This window comes from Triturus cristatus, chromosome 8 (assembly GCF_964204655.1).
Source record: "Triturus cristatus chromosome 8, aTriCri1.1, whole genome shotgun sequence".
In the NCBI taxonomy this organism is placed as follows: Eukaryota; Metazoa; Chordata; class Amphibia; order Caudata; family Salamandridae; genus Triturus; species Triturus cristatus.
The window spans coordinates 504,339,803-504,358,791 of NC_140591.1; the positions used below are offsets into that span (position 1 = coordinate 504,339,803).

General features: G+C 50.1%; 1 long non-coding RNA gene across 1 annotated transcript; it reads left to right on the forward strand.

Annotated features, from left to right (window-relative positions):
- The first annotated feature begins 1,999 nt into the window (after positions 1–1,999).
- Positions 2,000–2,980, forward strand: LOC146802400 (uncharacterized). The gene is made up of 3 exons (XR_014967384.1): positions 2,000–2,051; positions 2,612–2,701; positions 2,815–2,980. It is a non-coding gene; the product is annotated as an uncharacterized LOC146802400 (long non-coding RNA).
- Positions 2,981–18,989: the final 16,009 nt, after the last annotated feature.

Consider the following 18,989-nt stretch of genomic DNA (forward strand, 5'->3'; position numbering starts at 1 on the left):
AAGCATATCCATTTTACTGACAATTACTTTGGACATCCCTTATCCTTACACATTTACTGAGTCAGCTGGAGGAGATGGGATATGTGTGGCCTGACACATTTCAATCACAATTCCTGCAGTTCTGAGATATGTCTATGTGGTGCATGTGTGCACATATAAGTAGTGGCATACTACATGCACCAGCCAGATGGGTCCATGGAGGGGAAGGATAAGGGGCAAAGTTGACTGGCAGACTGACAGGTGTCTTCTTCTAAATGTGTCAGCACTTTTTGCAATATTTTGCAAATGGTGCTCTGTAATGTGCCGTACTGACTGTGATGTGTCAGGTGAAACAGGTGACTGATGTGGATCTGTTTATCCTGATTATTTTCAGATACATCTATGGCTACTGGAGGAGACACATCCATGGACCAAGATGAGCCGCAGAGCCAGACTGGGTCAGCTGCAGAGGAGTTGGAGGGACTCAGTGGCACAGAGGGTGAGGGGAGCAACACTGAGGAGACTTCAGCTAAGACCACCTCAGCTGAGGAACACAGCATTTCAGGTGAGGACCCCCTTGTGGAGGCGGGTGTCAGCAGACCCCAGACAACACCTAACCAGCCAGAGGGCCTTTTCGAATTACCCTGGCAGCTATTTCTCTTCATTGGTTCTCCATACAGATGTCAGCAGTGTCCCTCCTCCAACAGTCCCTCACACCTCCTACCTCTGCCACATCCACAATCCCCACTACCCTACCTGTCCAAGGCACACAAAAAACCATCACAGGCTTGCACCACAACAGACACAAGCAGCACACAGCCACGCAAGATGAAATCCAGAGCCACAGGCATGCACACTCCGGGGACCGATGGAACACACACAGGGGATGGGTCACAGACACACAAACAGACATCCACGAGCACTCCGCAGTCCTCAGATGCCTCTCCCTACAAAACCCCTTCCCTTGCCTCACCCGCACCCCCCCCTACCCAGCAACTCTTCCTCTGTGACCTTGGCCCCTTCCCCACCGATCCATCTGATCCAACTCACAAGGGAAAGAGGAAATCATTGCTGTCCACTGCTGAGTTTACAATGTCACAGCCCAGGTTTGCATTTAAGCGTGTATGCAATTTAAAATATAAATTGGTGCATACGCGGCCTATTCAAAAACCTTAAAATACATCCATGCCAACTTGACACTACCCTTGTGGTAGTTGTTCCGTTTTTGAATTGACTGAGAAGACCAGTAATGTACAACTAAGGCGTGGAAAAGTATGGCATCTAAACAAGTTTTCCAACTATAATACGGTGAACGTAATATACAGACTGACATGCCAGTGCGGGCTACATTACATTGGCTTAACCACCCGCAAAATTAAGGTCCGCATTCAGGAACATTTGAGTACCATTAAAGCAGGGAAACTCACTACACGGTTAGTGCAACATTTTTCTGAACAAAAACACGATCTGAGAGCAATAAAATGGGTGGTGTTGGAACGAGTAGTAGCCACTAATGACGGTGTGGACAAGATATTAGCCATAAAAGAAGTACGCTGGATTTATTCAGAGAAAGCAGACCAACTGGGTTTAAATGATTCCATTGAATGGAATAAAGTCAGTCGATAAAGAAACTGGTATTTCTCTAGGATGTCTCAGGGATAATTGTTTACTGATTAAGTTTTCAATGTATTTATGGATATTAGTCCGCCCTAAGCAGGAAGGATTTTTTTAGTGTTTACATTTTGTTTTCGTGTTTAAGAATTTTTAGTGCTTACATAATATACAAATCTGTGTCACAATTGGAGGTGGAATTTTTGATCCGTTCTAACAGTATTTTTGTTTCCTCCTGGCACCATCACTGAACTTAATGGGAGCTCTTTTCAGTATGTCGAAGTTGTATTTGTACATTTTAAGATGGCGCCCACAATTGAGAAAGGATTTTGCAAGAGTTTGGTGAATGATCACGTGGGCCACGTGATGTAAACATGCCTGACGAAGGCATTTTAAATGTTCCGGCGTTTCATTCATTTACACGCCGGAACGAGACAACACTCTTCAGATGTGCAGATGCGGTAAGAGTAAGGTAGAGGGATCCCTGCTCAAGTGGGAGCTTTATGATGAGAGCTTGTTTATTAACCTGCGTTAATGCTTTAAAAGTAGGGAGTTTAATTTAACGACAGGTATATGGATGTTTTGAAACCTGTCCTTGCATCTATACCAGAAAACTGGGACCACAGCACGGGAGTCTTTCAGCAGTCCACGTGTGTTAAAAGATTTTTAAATAAATTGCGCACATGGTTCATACTGTGAAATTGGCAGTTGGACTTCTTGAAATCATTTACGCATGTTGACAGGGGCAAGCACCGTTCGGGTGTTAGAATATTACCCTTATGTGCGTACTTTGCTTAAGAGACGGACAATTTGTATGTATACGTGGCATGAAGTCTTGCAGAAGTTGGTCTGAAGCTTTACAGCATGGATTAATTTACTCCCCATAAACGTGTAGTAGAAAATATGTTTGTGCGATCACTGAGCCTACAGATTAAATAGGGGCGCAGTGCAGTGTTCCCTTAAAATAGAAATGACAGTGCGATTAAATGATGATGTCCTCATTAACAATATATCTCCACAGGTATATAATAAGCAACGAGAGGGAATTGTGCTGAATAAACACTCTTCTGGAACGGTGGAAGCTGGTACGTGCACCCTTGGCTCCCACGTGGTAATTATAACATTTTTAGATTGTGTCTATTTTGGTTGCAAACCAATACAACAGTACATTATCTGGTTGGTTTTACAGTGAATGTTTGTCTTGTTTGTGTCTTTGTTTATTAGCCACTCCGCACACACAATTCAGCTATCCAGTGAGGCAAACGTTAACCTCACGCCCTGACGAAATTGCCACAAAGATGCAGAGGCAATGAAACATGTTGGCCTACTTTGAAAAGGTTTGCAAAATGCTGTGCTTTTAATATTGAGTAAGCTCACAATTGTTAATAAAGAGGGCAAAGCCAAATGTGAGACTTAACTAAATTTGAATTCTGGGATATATTGTCCTGTTTAGTTCACAGGGTTTCTGTTGTGGATACATTCACTTCTAAAACTTTTTTCTTCCTTTGTCCTTTCACTGGACACATATTCTTTTTGTTTCTTAGTGAGAAAGCAACCGATGATGATAGATGTTGGCATGCTGGTGAGAACCTGACAGTAGCTCCTCTGGTGTAGCGCACATGAGGTGCTTTCTCACTTTTTCACTGATCTTGTGACGTATTTCATATTCACCTTTTTTGCACTAAGGGAATATGCTTGTGGAGTGGTCTGACTTTATATCTATGAAAAATGTTGGGCACCTAGGAGGGGCTTAGACTGCGAAAGATATCAGTGGTTGGGTGGAGCTATATACTCCCTTAATCCCTTGTCCTCTGTAAAAATTCTTAATGCTGCCCCTTTGCAAGCCAGGTCTTTGTTGAATAAATGGTTGATGGGTGGAGGGTGACCTGGCTGTAGTATTTCCCTCTAAAGCTCCTTATTGTGAAGAAAACAGTTGAGAGTAAACAGTACTGATCCACTACATATATCTAAAAGATCTCAAATACCCAAAGCAGAATATGTCACCGTTCTGTCAGTCAGTAAACATTGCAGCAAGTGATAAGAGTCCAGAACACAATCTTTTATCTGCTTTTTCTTCAATATGGTTGAACAGATGGGTAAATGAAACAGTACCTTAAGAATACCATTTGCATATGATTTGATACCTGAACTGCTTTCCAACTGGTAATCTACAACATCTCCATTATTTTTCAGTTTTCTCTTTTTAACAGCTTCTACTTGGCATTGTGACCTTTTGTTTGTTCTGCATCTGTACACTCTATTGTAATATTCCATTCTGGACAGATTATCCATTTCTCATTAAAAAAAAGGTATTGGCTTAAATGAGGAACATATACACTTCTTAACCAGTTGTACTCTGTTACACAACTTGCTTCGGCACTAACTTTCTTTTCATGAAAAGGAATCAAAAACAAACCAGACAATGTTACATGTGATATTTCTTCCTTAAACACAATACTTCCAATTTTTACGAAAGCTGCATCTACACTTAGACCTTGTGATTTAAGGACAGTTACAGCATATGCCAGAGAGAGTAGGAATTCCTGGTGCTGCACAAATAAGTCTTTCACTGGCAAAAAATGTACAACACAACGGCCAATCTGCTTCATGCCACCAATCTGATCAAAATTTGTAGCAACGTATTCAATATCATCTCTATTTGGGAAATTAACAAAGTCAATTTCTTTACCCATTGCACCATTTACTGACCCTTCTTTTACATTTAAATTACAAGCAAAATTACTCGACACTTTTTGCTGACATGTAAAATCTTTTCTAATCCTGCAGTTTTCGAGACAGACTTCTCCAAATAATCTCATTGTGCTTGTAGTTTATCTGTGAGTGTATTGTGACACCGTGATGTTCCATTTTATCAATACAAATAGTTTCCAAAATATCTTCTTTCTCCAGTTATAATAATTGTTCATTAAAGTTGGTGCAGTCTTGAAGTGTTGGCATTAAACAAACTGTAGACTTCTGTTCTTCTACAAAAGTGTGCATTAGTCCAGCTGCTGTGATAGATGGAAATATTTTCCTGATAAGATGACTTTAAAGAGCATGTTTACCCTCTTTTCTTTGAACTCCTATCCTAATGTCCGTCAGTATATCTGCATACATCAGATGCTTGACACATATTTTTCACTCGTTCTTTGTATTCAAAGTTCAACCAAATATTCACATTGCCAATACTCCCCAGTACATTTTTTGTTTCATTATGCACATTTGTTTTGAAAACAGGATGTTCTTTTTCGGGGTTGTTTCAGTAGGTCACCAAACCCAAACAATGTCTTCCTCCAAAGAGCACATCAAAGTGTTTTCTCAAAATGTGCTGCTTTTTGTAAGTATACAAAGGCAAGCATTAAGTTGGATATCAAGCTGACTTCATCACTGATTAAAATCTTCTACACTTTTGACACCTCATGGCAAGCTTCACCAAATAGTTTTTGGTATTGCAGTTTAATGTCATGCATAAGATAGGCCTGACAAGTCTCTCTCAAATAAAAGACTATGCAGACAATATATTAAAAAAAAATGTCGCCATACCAATATATTGTCTCCAAAATATCATGATATGGAAATATCGTCAGCAAATCAAATCAAATCAAATCAGTGAAATTTGTAAAGCACGCTACTCACCCGTAAGGGTCTCAAGGCGCTGAGGGAGGGGGGGTCGCTACTGCTCGAACAGCCAGGTCTTGAGTTATTTCCTGAAGGAGAGATGGTCCGGGTCAGCCGTAGGTGGGTGGGGAGGGAGTTCCATGTCTTCGCTGCCAGGTAGGATCTTCCTCCAACGGTGGATTTCCGAAAATGTGGGACGGAAGCGAGGGCGAGGCTGGCGGATCGGAGCTGGCGGGTGGGTGTGTAGAATGTGAGGCGGCTGTTGAGGTACATCGGGCCCATGTCGTGGAGAGCCTTGTGTGCGTGGGTGAGGAGTCTGAACGTGATCCTCTTGTTGACGGGGAGCCAGTGAAGGTCTTTCAAGTGGGCAGTGATGTGGCTGCGACGAGGGATGTCCAGGATGAGTCATGCTGAGGCGTTCTGGATGCGCTGGAGTCTTTTCTGGAGTTTGGCTGTAGTTCCAGCGTAGAGGGTGTTCCCGTAGTCCAGGCAGCTGGTGACGAGGGCCTGGGTGACCGTCTTCCTGGTTTCGGTGGGGATCCATCGGAAGATCTTTAGGAGCATGCGCAGGGTGTTGAAGCAGGATGATGAGACGGCATTGACTTGATTGGTCATCGTGAGGGAGGAGTCCAGGATGAAGCCCAGGTTGCGTGCGTGGTCCGTTGGCTTGGGTGTGCTGCCTAGGGCAGGGGGCCACCAGGAGTCATCCCAGGCAGAGGGCGATGATCCGAGGATGAGGACTTCCGTCTTGTCTGAGTTCAGTTTCAGACGGCTGATCTTCATCCATTCTGCGACGGCTCTCATTCCTTCCTGGAGGTTTGCTCTGGCGGTGGCGGGGTCGTTTGTGAGGGAGAGGATCAGTTGGGTGTCGTCGGCGTAGATGATGTTGAGGTTGTGTTGGCGGGCGATGGCTGCAAGGGGGCTCATGTAGATGTTGAAGAGGGTGGGGCTGAGTGAGGATCCTTGCGGGACGCCGCAGATGACTTCAGTGGCCACGGATCGGAACGGGGGGAGGCGGACTCTCTGGGTTCTTCCGGCGAGGAACGAGATGATCCACTCCAGTGCCGCTCCTTGGATTCCGGTGTTGCTGAGGCGTTGTGTCAGGGTGCGGTGGCATACGGTGTTGAAGGCTGCTAAGAGGTCAAGGAGGATGAGGGCCGCCGTTTCCCCGTTGTCGAGCAGGGACCTGATCTCGTCGGTGGCTGCGATGAGGGCGGTCTCGGTGCTGTGGTTTGCACGGAAGCCGGACTGTGAGGGGTCGAGGGAACCGTTGGTCTCGAGGAAGGCGGAGAGTTGTCTGTTGACGGTCTTCTCGATGAATTTGGCTGGAAAGGGGAGGAGCGAGATGGGCCAGAAGTTCTGCAGGTCTGTGAGGTCTGCGGTGGGATTCTTGAGGAGGGCGCTCAGCTCGGCATGTTTCCAGCTCTCTGGGAAGGTGGCGGATGTGACGGAGCTGTTGATGATGTTCCGGAGTTGGGGTGCGATGATGGAGTCGGCTTTGTTGAAGATGTGGTGCGGGCAGGGGTCGGTTGGGGAGCCGGAGTGGATGATGTTCATTATGCGGGTGGTGTCTTCGGTGCTGACAGGGGTCCAGGTGCGGAGGGTGGTGGTGGAGGGCGCTGGTTCGGTGGTTGGGTGCAAGTATAACGTTGCCAAGAATATCGATTTTAAGGTGCGTAATATTGATTTTTTTAATTAATATCGTTTGCAAAAATATAGTAATTTAAAATATAATTTTTTATTTACTGTTATGGAGTTTATTATATATTTTAAATATATATGATGTACATTTTTGTATAATTATTGTTTATGTTTCTCAATATATTTTTTAAAATGTGAGTAGTTAAAATTGAATGTAATTTTTGTGTGATTTTTGGTTACGTAGCGGGTTGTAGGTTTATAGGGTGGGAAGTAATTTAATTATAATACATATAGGTGCCGATTCCGATCCTGTAAAACCCGGGTACGAATGGTCGTACGGAGCGTTTTCTCCATACAACTCGTACCCGGGAATTCCACCTTACAAACCAGCAAGTACGATTCGTACAGAAATTCCATTTCCGTACGAATCGTAAAAAACACCGTACGGCTAAAAATTACATACAAGTCTGATCCTGGACAGCGCGTACGCGACGTCTGCACGGAGTCAGGCAGCGTTTTACGGACCAGCAAGTACGATTCGTACCAACAGCACTCCGCACTGCTATATTTTTACGGGAGCCAAAAAGTGCCAGAAAAGCTAAGTATGCTGCGATGCACGACGAAAAGGGAGCCCGCTACATGACGTACACGCCATCACCCACATCGTACATGTCATCATGTACGGTGCATACCCCAACATTGCATATGTACGGACCGTACCCCCCACCCCCCGTACGTCCGCACCGTACCCCCCACCACCCCCCCGTATGTACGGACCGTACCCCTCAACCCCCGTATGTACGGACCGTACACCCCACCACCCCGTATGTCCGCACCGTATCCCCACCAACCCCCTGTATGTACGGACCGTACCCTCCACCACCCCGTACGTCTGTACCGAACCCCCCACCCCAGTATGTGCAGACCGTACCCCCACCCGCGTATGTCCGCACCGTACCCCAGGCGCACCCACCGCATATGTCTGCACCGTACCCCAGGCGTACCCCCCACCCACGTATGTCCGCACCGTACCCCAGGCGTACCCCCACCCGTGTATGTCCGCACCGTACCCCAGACGTACCCCAACCCGCATATGTCCGCACCATACCCCCACACCCGCGTATGTCCGCACCGTACACCCACACCCATATGAAGAAAGTGGGAAGAAAAGTGCAGAAAGAATCAAGAGAGGTGCAGAAAGAAGGGAGGTGCAGAAAGAGGCAGGAGAGGTACAGAAAGAGGCAAGTGAAACACAGAAAGAGGCAGGACAGGTGCAGAAAGAGGCAAGAGAGATGCAGAAAGAGGCAAGAGAGATTCCGAAAGAGGCAAGAAGGGTGCAAAAAGAAGCAGGAGAGGTGCAGGAAGAAACAATAGAAGTGCAGAAATAAGCAAGAGAGGTGCAGAAAAAGGCAAGAGGGATGCAGAAAGAAGCAACAGAGGTGCAAAAAGAGATAAGAGAAGTGCAAAAAGAGGTAAGAGAGTTACGGGAATAGGCAAGAGAGTTGCAAAAATAGGTAAAGAAGTACAGAGAAAGGCAGGAGAGCTACAGAAAGAAGCAAGAGAAGTGGAGAAAGAGTCAAGGGAAGTGTAGGAAGTGCAAGAGAGGTGAAGAAATTGACAAGAGAACTGCTGAAAGACACAAGAGAGGTGCAGAAAGAAACAAGAGAGGTGCAGAAAGAAGCAAGAGAGATGCAGAAAGAGGCACAAGAAATGCTGAAAGAGGCAAGAGAAGTGAAGAAAGAGGCAAGAAAAGTGCAGAAAGAAGCAAGAGAGGTGCAGAATGAGGCAAGAGTGGTGCAGAAAGAGGCAAGAGAAGTGCAGAACAATACAAGAGAGGTGCAGAAAGAGGCAAGAGACGTGTAGAAAGAAGCAAGAGAGGTACAGAAAGAAGAAGACGTGCAGAAAGAGGCAAGATAGGTGCAAATAGAGACAAGAGAGGTACAGAAAGAGGCGAAAGGTTTACAGAAAGAGGCAAGAGGGTTGCAGAAAGAAGCAAGAGAAATACAGAAAGAAGCAAGAAAGGTGCAGACAGAGGAAAGAGAAGTGCAGAAAGAAGCAAGAGAGGTGCAGAATGGGAAGAAATGTGCAGAAAATGCAAGAGGTGCAGAAAGAGAGACTAGAGGGGTACAGATAGAGGCTACAGAAGTACAGAAAGAGGCAAGAGAAGTGAAGAAAGAGACAAGACGGGAACAGAAAGAGGCAAGAGAGATGCAGAAAGAGGCAAGAGAGGTACAGACAGAAACAAGATGGGTACAGAAAAAGGCCAGAGAGGTGTAGAAAGAGGCAAGAGATGTACAGAAAGAGGCAAGAGAGGTACAGAAAGAAGCAAGAGAAGTACAGAAAGCGTCAAGGGAAGTGCAGTAAGAGACAAGAGAGGTGAAGAAATTGACAAGAGAACTGCAGAAAGAGACAAGAGAGGTGCAGAAAGAAACAAGAGACATGCATAAAGAGGCACAAGAAGTGCTGAAAGAGGCAAGAGAAGTGAAGAAAGAGGCAAGAGAAGTACAGAAAGAAACAAGAGAGGTGCAGAAAGAGGAAGAACTGTGCAAAAAATACAAGATAGGTACTGAAAGAGGCAAGTGTGGTGCAGAAAGAGTCAAGAGAGGTGCAGAAAGAGGAAAACATGTGCAGAAAGAGGAAGGAGAGGTACAGAAAGAGGCACAAGAAGTACAGAAAGAGGTAAGAGAAGTATAGAAAGAAGCAACAGAGGTGCAGAAAGAGGAATAAATATACAGAAAGAGGCAAGAGAAGTACAGAAATGGACAAGATGGGTGCAGAAAGAGGCAAGAGAGATGTAGAAAGAGGCAAAAGAGGTACAGAAAGAGACAAGATGGGTGCAGCAGAAAGAAGCAAGAGAGATGCAGAAAGAGGAAAGAGAAGTACAGAAAGAAGCAAGCGAGGTGCAGAATGGGAAAGAAATGTGCTGGAAATGCAAGAGAGGTACTGAAAGGGGCAAGAGAGGTGCAGAAAGAGACTTGACGGGTACAGAAAGAGGCAAGAGAGATGCAGAAAGAGGCAAGAGAGGTACAGAAAGAGGCAGGAGAAGTGAAGAAAGAGGCAAGAGATGTGAAGAAATAGACAAGAGAAGTGCAGAAAGAAGAAAGAGAGGTGCGGAAAAAGGAAGAACTGTGCCATAGAGATATATAAAAAGGCAAGAGGGGTGCACAAAAAGCAAGAGGGGGCAGATAAAAGCTAGAGTGGTACAGAAAGAGGTACGAGAGGTGCCAAAAGAAGCAAGAGAGGTACAGAAAGAGACAACAGAAATGCATAAAGAGGCAAGAGAAGTGACAAAAGCTGCAAGAGAAGTGTATAAAGAAGAAAGAGAGGTGCGGAAAAAGGAAGAACTGTGAAAAAAAACTACAAGAGAGGTACAGAGAGAGGCAAGAGTGGTGCAGAAAGAGGCACGAGAAGTGCAGATAGAAGGAAAAGCGGTGCAGGAAGAGTAAGACATGTGCAGAAAGAGACAAGAGAGGTGCAGAAAGAGACAAGACGTGTGCAGAAAGAGGCAAGAGATATGCAGAAAGAGGCAAGTGAGTTGCAGAAAGAAGCAAGAGAAGTGGAGAAAGAGTAAAGGGAAGTGCAGGAAGAGGCAAGAGAGGTATAGAAATTGACAAGAGAACTGGTGAAAGATACAAGAGAGGTGCAGAAAGAAACAAGAGAGGTGCAGAAAGAAGCAAGAGAGATGCAGAAAGAGGCACAAGAAGTGCCGAAAGAGGCTAGAGAAGTGAAGAAAGAGGCAAAATAAGTGCAGAAAGAAGCAAGAGAGGTGCAGAATGAGGCAAGAGTGATACAGAAAGAGGCAAGAGAAGTGCAGACAGAAGCAAGCAAGGTGCAGGAAGAGTAAGTCGTGTGCAGAAAGAGACAAGAGAGGTACAGAAAGAGACAAGACGTGTGCAAAAAGAGGCAAGAGATATGCAGAAAGAGGCAAGAGAGGTGCAGAAAGAAGCAAGAGAAGTGGAGAAAGAGTCAATGGAAGTGTAGGAAGAGGCAAGAAAGGTGAAGAAATTGACAAGAGAACTGCTGAAAGAGACAAGAGAGGTGCAGAAAGAAACAAGAGAGGTGCAGAAAGAAGCAAGAGAGATGCAGAAAGAGGTACAAGAAGTGCCCGAAAGAGGCAAGAGAAGTGAAGAAAGGGGCAAGAAAAGTGCAGAAAGAAGCAAGAGAGGTGCAGAATGAGGCAAGAGTGGTGCAGAAAGAGGCAAGAAAAGTGCAGAAAAATACAAGAGAGGTGCAGAAAGAGGCAAGAGTGGTGCAGAAAGAGGCAAGAGAAGTGCAGAAAGAAGCAAGAGAGGTACAGAAAGAAGAAGACCTGCAGAAAGAGGAAAGATAGGTACAGATAGAGACAAGAGAGGTACAGAAAGAGGCACTAGAAGTACAGAAAGAGGTAAGAGAAGTATAGAAAGATGCAACAGAGGTGCAGAAAGAAGAAGAAATATACAGAAAGAGGCAAGAGAAGTACAGAAATAGACAAGACGGGTGCAGAAAGAGGCAAGAGAGATGCAGAAAGAGGCGAAAGGGGTGCAGAAAGAGGCAAGTAGGGTGCAGAAATATGAGAAGTTGGCCTGGCATATGCTGGTCACTAGTTATAGTGCCCACCTTGCACCAGTCCAATTTGGCTCTTATGGTAGATAGGTTTAAGACAACCTTTTAAAGAAAGCTATCCTAGTGGTCGCTGTGGAGAGCAGCCTTCAGGCTATGTCTCAGAGGAATGTAAAGCAGCTTTTTTACCTTATAATCTCTTGAATTACCAAATGAAAGGACACCAAACAGGTATATATATAAAATATATATGTATTTATTTCTAGACACACTCTACTAATCTCTTTATGAGATTAGAAGTCAGGAACATATGTACAAATCAATTGTTCCCAACAAATTAAGCACTTGTAAGGCTGGGGCCCTAGGGTCGTACCAGACTATATACTAAAAAAGAGGTTTAGGAATGTCGACTTGCAAGGGGACACGGCCTAGGGACTTTAGAATCACTGGGGCCTCACTAATCCACCCAAGGTAGGTAAGTAAAGGACCCACGGGAGATGCGTGCAGTGTGAGAACACAGCCGCGGGTTCCCTATTGATTTCAATGGAGCAAGTCGCGGTTGGATTTTTAGAGTTTTAGGGTACTTCGGGAGAGTCTACAAGCAAGCCACTTACAAGGTAAATACTTCGAGGGCCAACACCCACAGGAGCACCGGAGTGCACGAGTTACCCCACCCAGGGAAGCCGGCTGCTTAGGTGTCTTTTGGTGTCGGGTCGCGGCGTTGTTTTCAATGGAAGCCGAAGAAGATTTGCTACTTGTGAAGACTGGAGAAGTGTCTGGTGGAATCCAAGGCTGGATTCAGAAGAAGGAAGACCTGAAAGCAGAAGTGACAGTGTTCACAGTCACTTGCCAGTGACCCGGGGCCAGGAAGATGGATGCCCACGGTAGTCGGGTGATTTCAGGTGATTCATGTGTGTCTTGACTCTTCAGCCACGAGGTCCAGGAGGCGTCGACGACAACCAGGAGCTGGATTCGGAGTGTCCCACAAAGTCTGCAGCTTACTGAGGTGCCGGCAACCGGTTTGGAGCCAACAAGCCTTGGCAACAGCAAATCTTGTGGAATGTGAAGAAAGTCAGCAGTGCAGACCAGCAAGATCTGAAGGACTCACCCAGCAAGGGTAATTCAGGGCAGGCCTGGAGCTACCAGGGGAGCCCTTTGGTTTGATGAGAAAATCTTCACGGAACCCACAAACCAGCTGGCTAGGGATCACAAAGACACTACACAGGAGCCCACGGTCACTCGGGACAAAGTAGACCTCTGATTTTCAAGGGAAATTTTGCTGGAGGCTTGGACCACACGTGGTCCAATGCACAAGTTTGTAGAACATCGTGAAGGGGTTGCATTTGACAATAGTGCACAGTACCCAGTAATTACTGTTCCCCATCACTCGTGGGGTCCACTCGCCTCAGGTTTTCTGGGGACTCACAATGGCCGTCACAAAGTCAGGAAATCTACTTCTGGGGCTGCAGGGACTTCAGACTCCGGCGGGAGCAGGAAAGTTTGCGACTGTTGATTCAAAGTTTTGGTGCCTGCCAAGCAGTGGAGTCACTCCTTGACTCTAAGGGAGATTCTTCAGTATTCCAAAGGTAGTGGAACGTCAAAGGTCCAGGATTCTTTTGTAGAGTGTTGCCAAGGGATATCTAGTTTAGAATGGCAAGGGTTCCCTATCTTATTCTAAAGGAAAGGGAGGGACTAGCTCTATGACCACTCCTCTGGGAGGGTCAGGGGAGTGGGTGGTTACACCCACTTCCCTTTGTCCAGTTTTGAGCCAGAGCAGGGGCAGGTAGGCCCTGAACCAGTTTGAGCTGGCATATGCACAGAGGAGCCTACTGCTCCCCCAGTGCAGGACTTCAAAGCACTCTAGGAGTGCACCCACCCAGCCCCAATACACTAAATCCTGTCTGGAAGGTGGTAACACCTCCCTGTGACAGGATGCCTGTTGTTGGGCCTCCTCCACTGTGAGTTTCAGTCAGCAGCAGGAGGGCAGCTCAGTGTCTGTGCTGGTGGCATCCATTTTGTGATGCCAGGCTCTTTCCGATTTCTACCGTGTTTCCACAGTAGGTACATGTCTATCCCTCTAGAAGGGTGGGATCATACTCCCACACCAGTTACTGGTGTGGGGGTATGATTCCAAGGCGTTTGAAACCAAACACGACATGTTTTGATGCAGCCATCCCAAAGTTAGCATTTACCACTTGGTTATAATGCACTTAAGAGTATATGGTTTAACCGCATCCACAAACAGCCACAGAGAATAGACTCTGCCAGCTGCAGAGGGGCCCTGCTCATGCAGAGGCACCCCCTTACATGTAAACCAAGCACCCTGCCCTCAGGATTGATAGGGCCTGCCTTAGGGGTGACTGATAGGTTTATATATGTGTGTAAGGTGAGATATAGGGAACCTATACCTCAGTGAGGAGTGCTAACACTACCTCACTGTTGGAAAGGCGTTCGCCGGAGGGGGGTTCGATACCGGTCTTGCCCACCCCTTTGACCCACCTCTCCCAAGTAGGCCGAACCAGGCGCGCACACCCTGAGCTAACACTACGAACAGAGTGACACCACACGTATTCTTTGTAGGACGATAGGGTCTTTTATCAATGGTTTCAAGGGATCTTTATGATCCAAGGTGCAAGCAGTACAGCAGCGGCACAAGGTACCACAAATCGGTAGTTTAGGAATGGGGGTAGCGGGGCAGTCTTTAAAGGTAGTGTCTCTGCGAAGTACCCTGCGGGTAGCTCACAATCCTCGAGCTGGAGGGTGTCGTGTCTCTGGGTGATCTCTTACCGAGTCGTCCTCAAGGGGAGCGCCGCGAGTCTCTCAGCAGGCACGGGTGGTCGGAGTTCGGGAGCCGCGATTCCGTCAGCAGGGCTCAGATGGTTCAATAGCTGGGGGCCGCGAGTCACTCAGCAGGCCCAGGTGGTTCAGTGTTCGGGAGCCGCGACCTCGTCAGCAGGGCTCAGATGGTTCAATAGCGAGAGGCCGCGAGTCACTCAGCAGGTCCAGGTGACTTCAGCGTTCAGGAGCCGCGACAGCATCAGCAGGCTCGGATGGTTCCAGGTCTTCTCTACATTCGTTCCCCCGGCACCCCTTGTTATACTCCCCCTGCCCTTTGAAGTCCGGAGTCCTCGCAGAGGGGGGCCTGGGGTGACGGAGGGGGTTCGGCGGGATTTCCTGCCGCTCACTTCTTTGGTCTTTTCAGGTGGGTCTGGGAGGGACCCCAGACGCTCGGCAGGGGAGGCGCCTGCTCCCCAGGGGCCTGGTGGCCGATCGAGTCTTCCCGGGGGAAGGCGACCCGAGGTGTGACTGGGCTGGCGCCTCTGGGTCTGGCTCGAGGGTTCCCGCTCCCTCGGTCGGACATGCGTGGTAGGGTGTCGAGTCTGTCAGGGCTCTGGCCGGCCCTCGGATCTGGGTGGCTGGGGCGGCCGGAGTCGGAGATGTCGTGTCTTGAGGGTGGTTGCAGGCTGGCTGGATGATTGGGAGGGCAACGCCGTGAGGCCGGTCTCACACGCGTCCCCCCCAGCTGAAAGGCGTGGAGAACTACCCATCCACTGGGGGGTTCTCCTCACTGAAGCGGAAGAACCGGGACAGGCCGTCGGCGTTGGCATGATCCGTCCCGGGGCGATGCTCGACAGTGAAGTCCATCCCTTGGAGGGAGATGGACCATCGTAGTAGCTTGGGGTTCTCCCCCCTCATCTGCATTAGCCACCGCAAAGGCCGGTGGTCCGTCTGTACTCGGAAATGGGTTCCGAACAAGTAGGGCCGTAGTTTCTTGAGGGCCCAGACTACGGCGAAGGTCTCTCGTTCTATAGTACTCCAACGCTGCTCTCGCGGCAGCAGCCTTCGGCTGATGAAGGCTATGGGCTGATCGATGCCCTTGTCGTTGAACTGCGAGAGGACGGCCCCGATGCCGTGTTCGGATGCGTCGGTCTGGACCACAAACTCTTGGGAGTAGTCGGGGGCCTTGAGTACGGGGGCGGTGCACATGGCGGTTTTCAAGGCGTCGAATGCCTGCTGGCACGGGGGGGTCCACTGTACCTTCTTCTGGAGCTTTTTGGAGGTCAACTCCGTGAGGGGCCCCGCGAGGCTACCATAGTTTTTAATGAACCTCCGGTAGTACCCTGTAAGGCCCAGGAAGGCCCGGACCTCCGTCTGAGTGGTGGGGGGCTCCCAGGACTTGATGGCGTCGATCTTCGGTTGGAGGGGGGCGACCTGCCCGCTGCCCATCTGATGCCCCAGGTAGACCACGGAGCCTTGCCCGAGCTGGCATTTGCTGGCCTTCACGGTTAGTCCGGCTTGGCGCAGGGCCATTAGTACTTGCCGGAGGTGCTGGAGATGCTCGTGCCATTGAGAGCTGAATACGGCGATGTCGTCAAGGTACGCTGCGCTGAACTCCTCGAGTCCGGCCAGGACCTTGTTCACCAACCGCTGGAACGTGGCTGGGGCATTCTTCATCCTGAACGGCATGACCCTGAAGCGGTAGTGTCCATCTGGTGTGGAGAAGGCGGAGCGTTCTTTCGCTCCCTCCGTGAGAGCAATCTGCCTGTATTTGCAGGTCAGGTCGAAAGTGCTGAGGAACCATGCGGCCCCAAGGCGGTCGATGAGCTCGTCGGCGCGGGGAATAGGGTGAGCGTCTGCTCGGGTGACCGCATTGAGCCCCCGGTAGTCCACACAGAATCTTAGTTCGGGGGCGACCCCAGGGGAAGCCGCTTTCGGGACCAGGACTACCGGGCTGGCCCAGGGGCTGTCGGAGGGTTCGATTACTCTGTACCTCGGTCTTGATGCAGGTGCGGACCCGGTCAGGCACCCGGTAGGCTCGGTGTCTCACAGGCGGGCTGTCGCCGGTGTCCACGTCGTGGACACACCAGTCGGTGACCCTTGGAATTAGGGAGAAGAGGTCTGCGAATTGTCTGAGCAGCTGGCGGCAGTCGTCGGACTGTTGGGGAGTGAGGGTGGTTGAAAGTCTCACTCCCTCCACGGAACCATCCAGGTCTTTAGCGCACAGGGGGTCGGGCAGGGGTTCGGTGTCTTCTTCCGCCCCATCATCGGTGGCCAGTAGCAAACTTAACTCCGTTCTCACAAAGTGGGGCTTGAGACGGTTCACGTGGAGGACCCGGAGGGGGTTCCGTGGGGACTGTACATCGATCAGGTACGTGACCTGACTCTTCCGCTCGATCACCTTGAAGGGACCAGTCCATTTGTCTTGTAGGGCGCAGGGCTTCACTGGGGCCATGACCCAAACCTGCTGGCTCGGCTGGAACTCGACCAGGGTTGCGTTCTGGTCATACCAGCGCTTCATTTCTTCTTGGCTGGCCTCGAGGTTAGCCTCTGCGAGTTCTCTGAACTTCCTAGTCTGGTTGCGGAGCGCCAGGATGTAGCGGAACACATCAGGGGGTGTCCCCCGGGGGCTTGTCTCCCAGCCCTCTTTGACCAGGCTCAGGGGCCCTTGGATGGGGTGTCCGTATAGCAGTTCGAAGGGGCTGAACCCCAGAGACTTTTGGGGAACTTCTCGGTACGCGAACAGGAGGCAAGGGAGGAGGATGTCCCATCTCCGGCGCAGGGGCTCTTCGAGGCCCAGGATCATCCCCTTCAGGGTTCGGTTGAAGCGTTCCACTAGGCCGTTGCCCTGGGGGTGGTAGGGGGTCGTGAACTTATATGTGACTCCGCACTGCTGCCACAGGGACTTCATGTAGCGGGATATGAAGTTAGTGCCGCGTTCACTCACAACCTCGCGGGAAAATCCGACACGGGAGAAGATCCCCCATGAGAGCCCGGCCCACCACGGGAGCCGTCACGGTGCGGAGGGGAATGGCCCCGGGGTAGCGGGTGGCATGGTCCACCAGGACAAGGATGAAGCGGTGGCCCTGGGCGGTCTTCGGATCCAGGGGTCCCACGATGTCGATGCCGACCCGCTCGAACGGGGTACTCACAACGGGAAACGGTTGTAAGGGAGCTTTGCGTTTTCCGCCACTCTTCCCACTGCCCTGGCACGTGAGGCCGGATTTGCAGTGTACTTCTACGTTCGCTCGCATCTTGGGCCAATAGAAGTGGGTAACTAATCGCTGATATGTTTTGTCTTGGCCTAAGTGTCCTGCCAAGGGTACATCGTGGGCCAGGCCCAGGAGGAGGCTTCGGAAGCGCAGGAGTACCACCAGTACTCGGGCTGCGCCTAGCTCGGCTGACTTTTGTTCGCTGTATAGGACGCCATTGTCCCAATAGACCCAATGGGTTCCGGTTCGGTCACCGGCGGACTGGGCTTCGGCTTGTTGTCTGAGTCCCACGAGGGAAGGGCAGGTGGCCTGTTCCTGGCAGAACTCTTCACGGGAGGGCCCTCCCTCACAGCGCCATTGGGCCATCTCGGGCAGTTCTCCGAGCTCAGTAAGTGCCTCAGGGGCGGACAGTTCCGGCCCCTCTCCCGGGTCAGTGGCTTCTCCTCCGTCCAAAGGAGGGTTGTCCGGCTCTGGTAGGGCATCCCGGTCCTCAGGGACAGTGTTCGGGGCGCGGCCCTCGCTACCCGCGGCGAGAGGCAATCGCGCGGTCATGGAGCGCGTGGTGGCGCAGACCCATTCTGGTAGGCCCATCATCTCGAGATGGGCTCTTCGTTCCACTTGCCCCCACGGGGAACTCTCCAGGTCATTGCCCAGGAGGCAGTCTACGGGCTGTGATGTTCGGACGGCTACCTTCAATTCTCCGGAGACTCCTCCCCACTCGAAAGGCACCAGAGCCATCTGGCAGAGGCTCTCAGAATTGTCGGAGGATATGACCGGACAGAGGGCACCGGTTAGGATCTGGTCTTCTGAGATTAGGCTGCGGTGGACCACGGTGACACTCGCCCCGGTGTCGCGGAGGCCTTCGACTCGGTGGCCGTTGATGGTCACCTGCTGTCGGTATTTCTTTGTGTAGGCGGGCAAGGGTGTACCGGGGACCATTTCTCGATCACCAAGGGAGACCAGGGCCATGGCCGCTGGTTCCCATTCTTCGGAGTCCTCCATCTCTTCCCCCAGAGCCACGGAGGCCATCTGCCGGGCCGGGGGGTTGGTCGTTGCGGTTCGCTGATACTGGGGACACTGGGGGTCATTGGCATAGTGTCCGGGCTGTTGGCAGCGGAAGCAGGTGATCCTAGCTCGTGGACCTAGCCGTCCTGGGGCTCCGGCGCTGGCTGGGGACGGGGCTGAACCTGCCGCTGGTGGGCTGCTGGGAGGGCTGTGTGAGGGCCCCCCGGGGAAGTCTCTTGGTCGGCCGTGGTTTCCTCCGCCCCTCTGGCGGGGGGGCCCTTGAATGTGGTGACCGTAGTCCCCCAGGAGGCCCCGGGTGGCCCGGGTGTTCACCCAACGATCAGCCTCAGCGGCCAGCTTCCAAGGGTCGGTGAGCTTACTATCCAGGAGATGTTGGCGCAGTTCTACAAAGCAATTGGCCGCTAAATGTTCCCAGGCAATCAGATCAAACAGTTCTTCGAAGGTGGAGACCTTGTTGCCCTTGATCCACCCGTCCAAGGCTCGGCTGTAAAAGTTCACGTACTCTACCCACGTGGTGCCCGGTATCTTCTTGCAATCTCGGAACCGTTGTCGGTACATCTCGGGGGTGAGTCCATACCGGCCCAC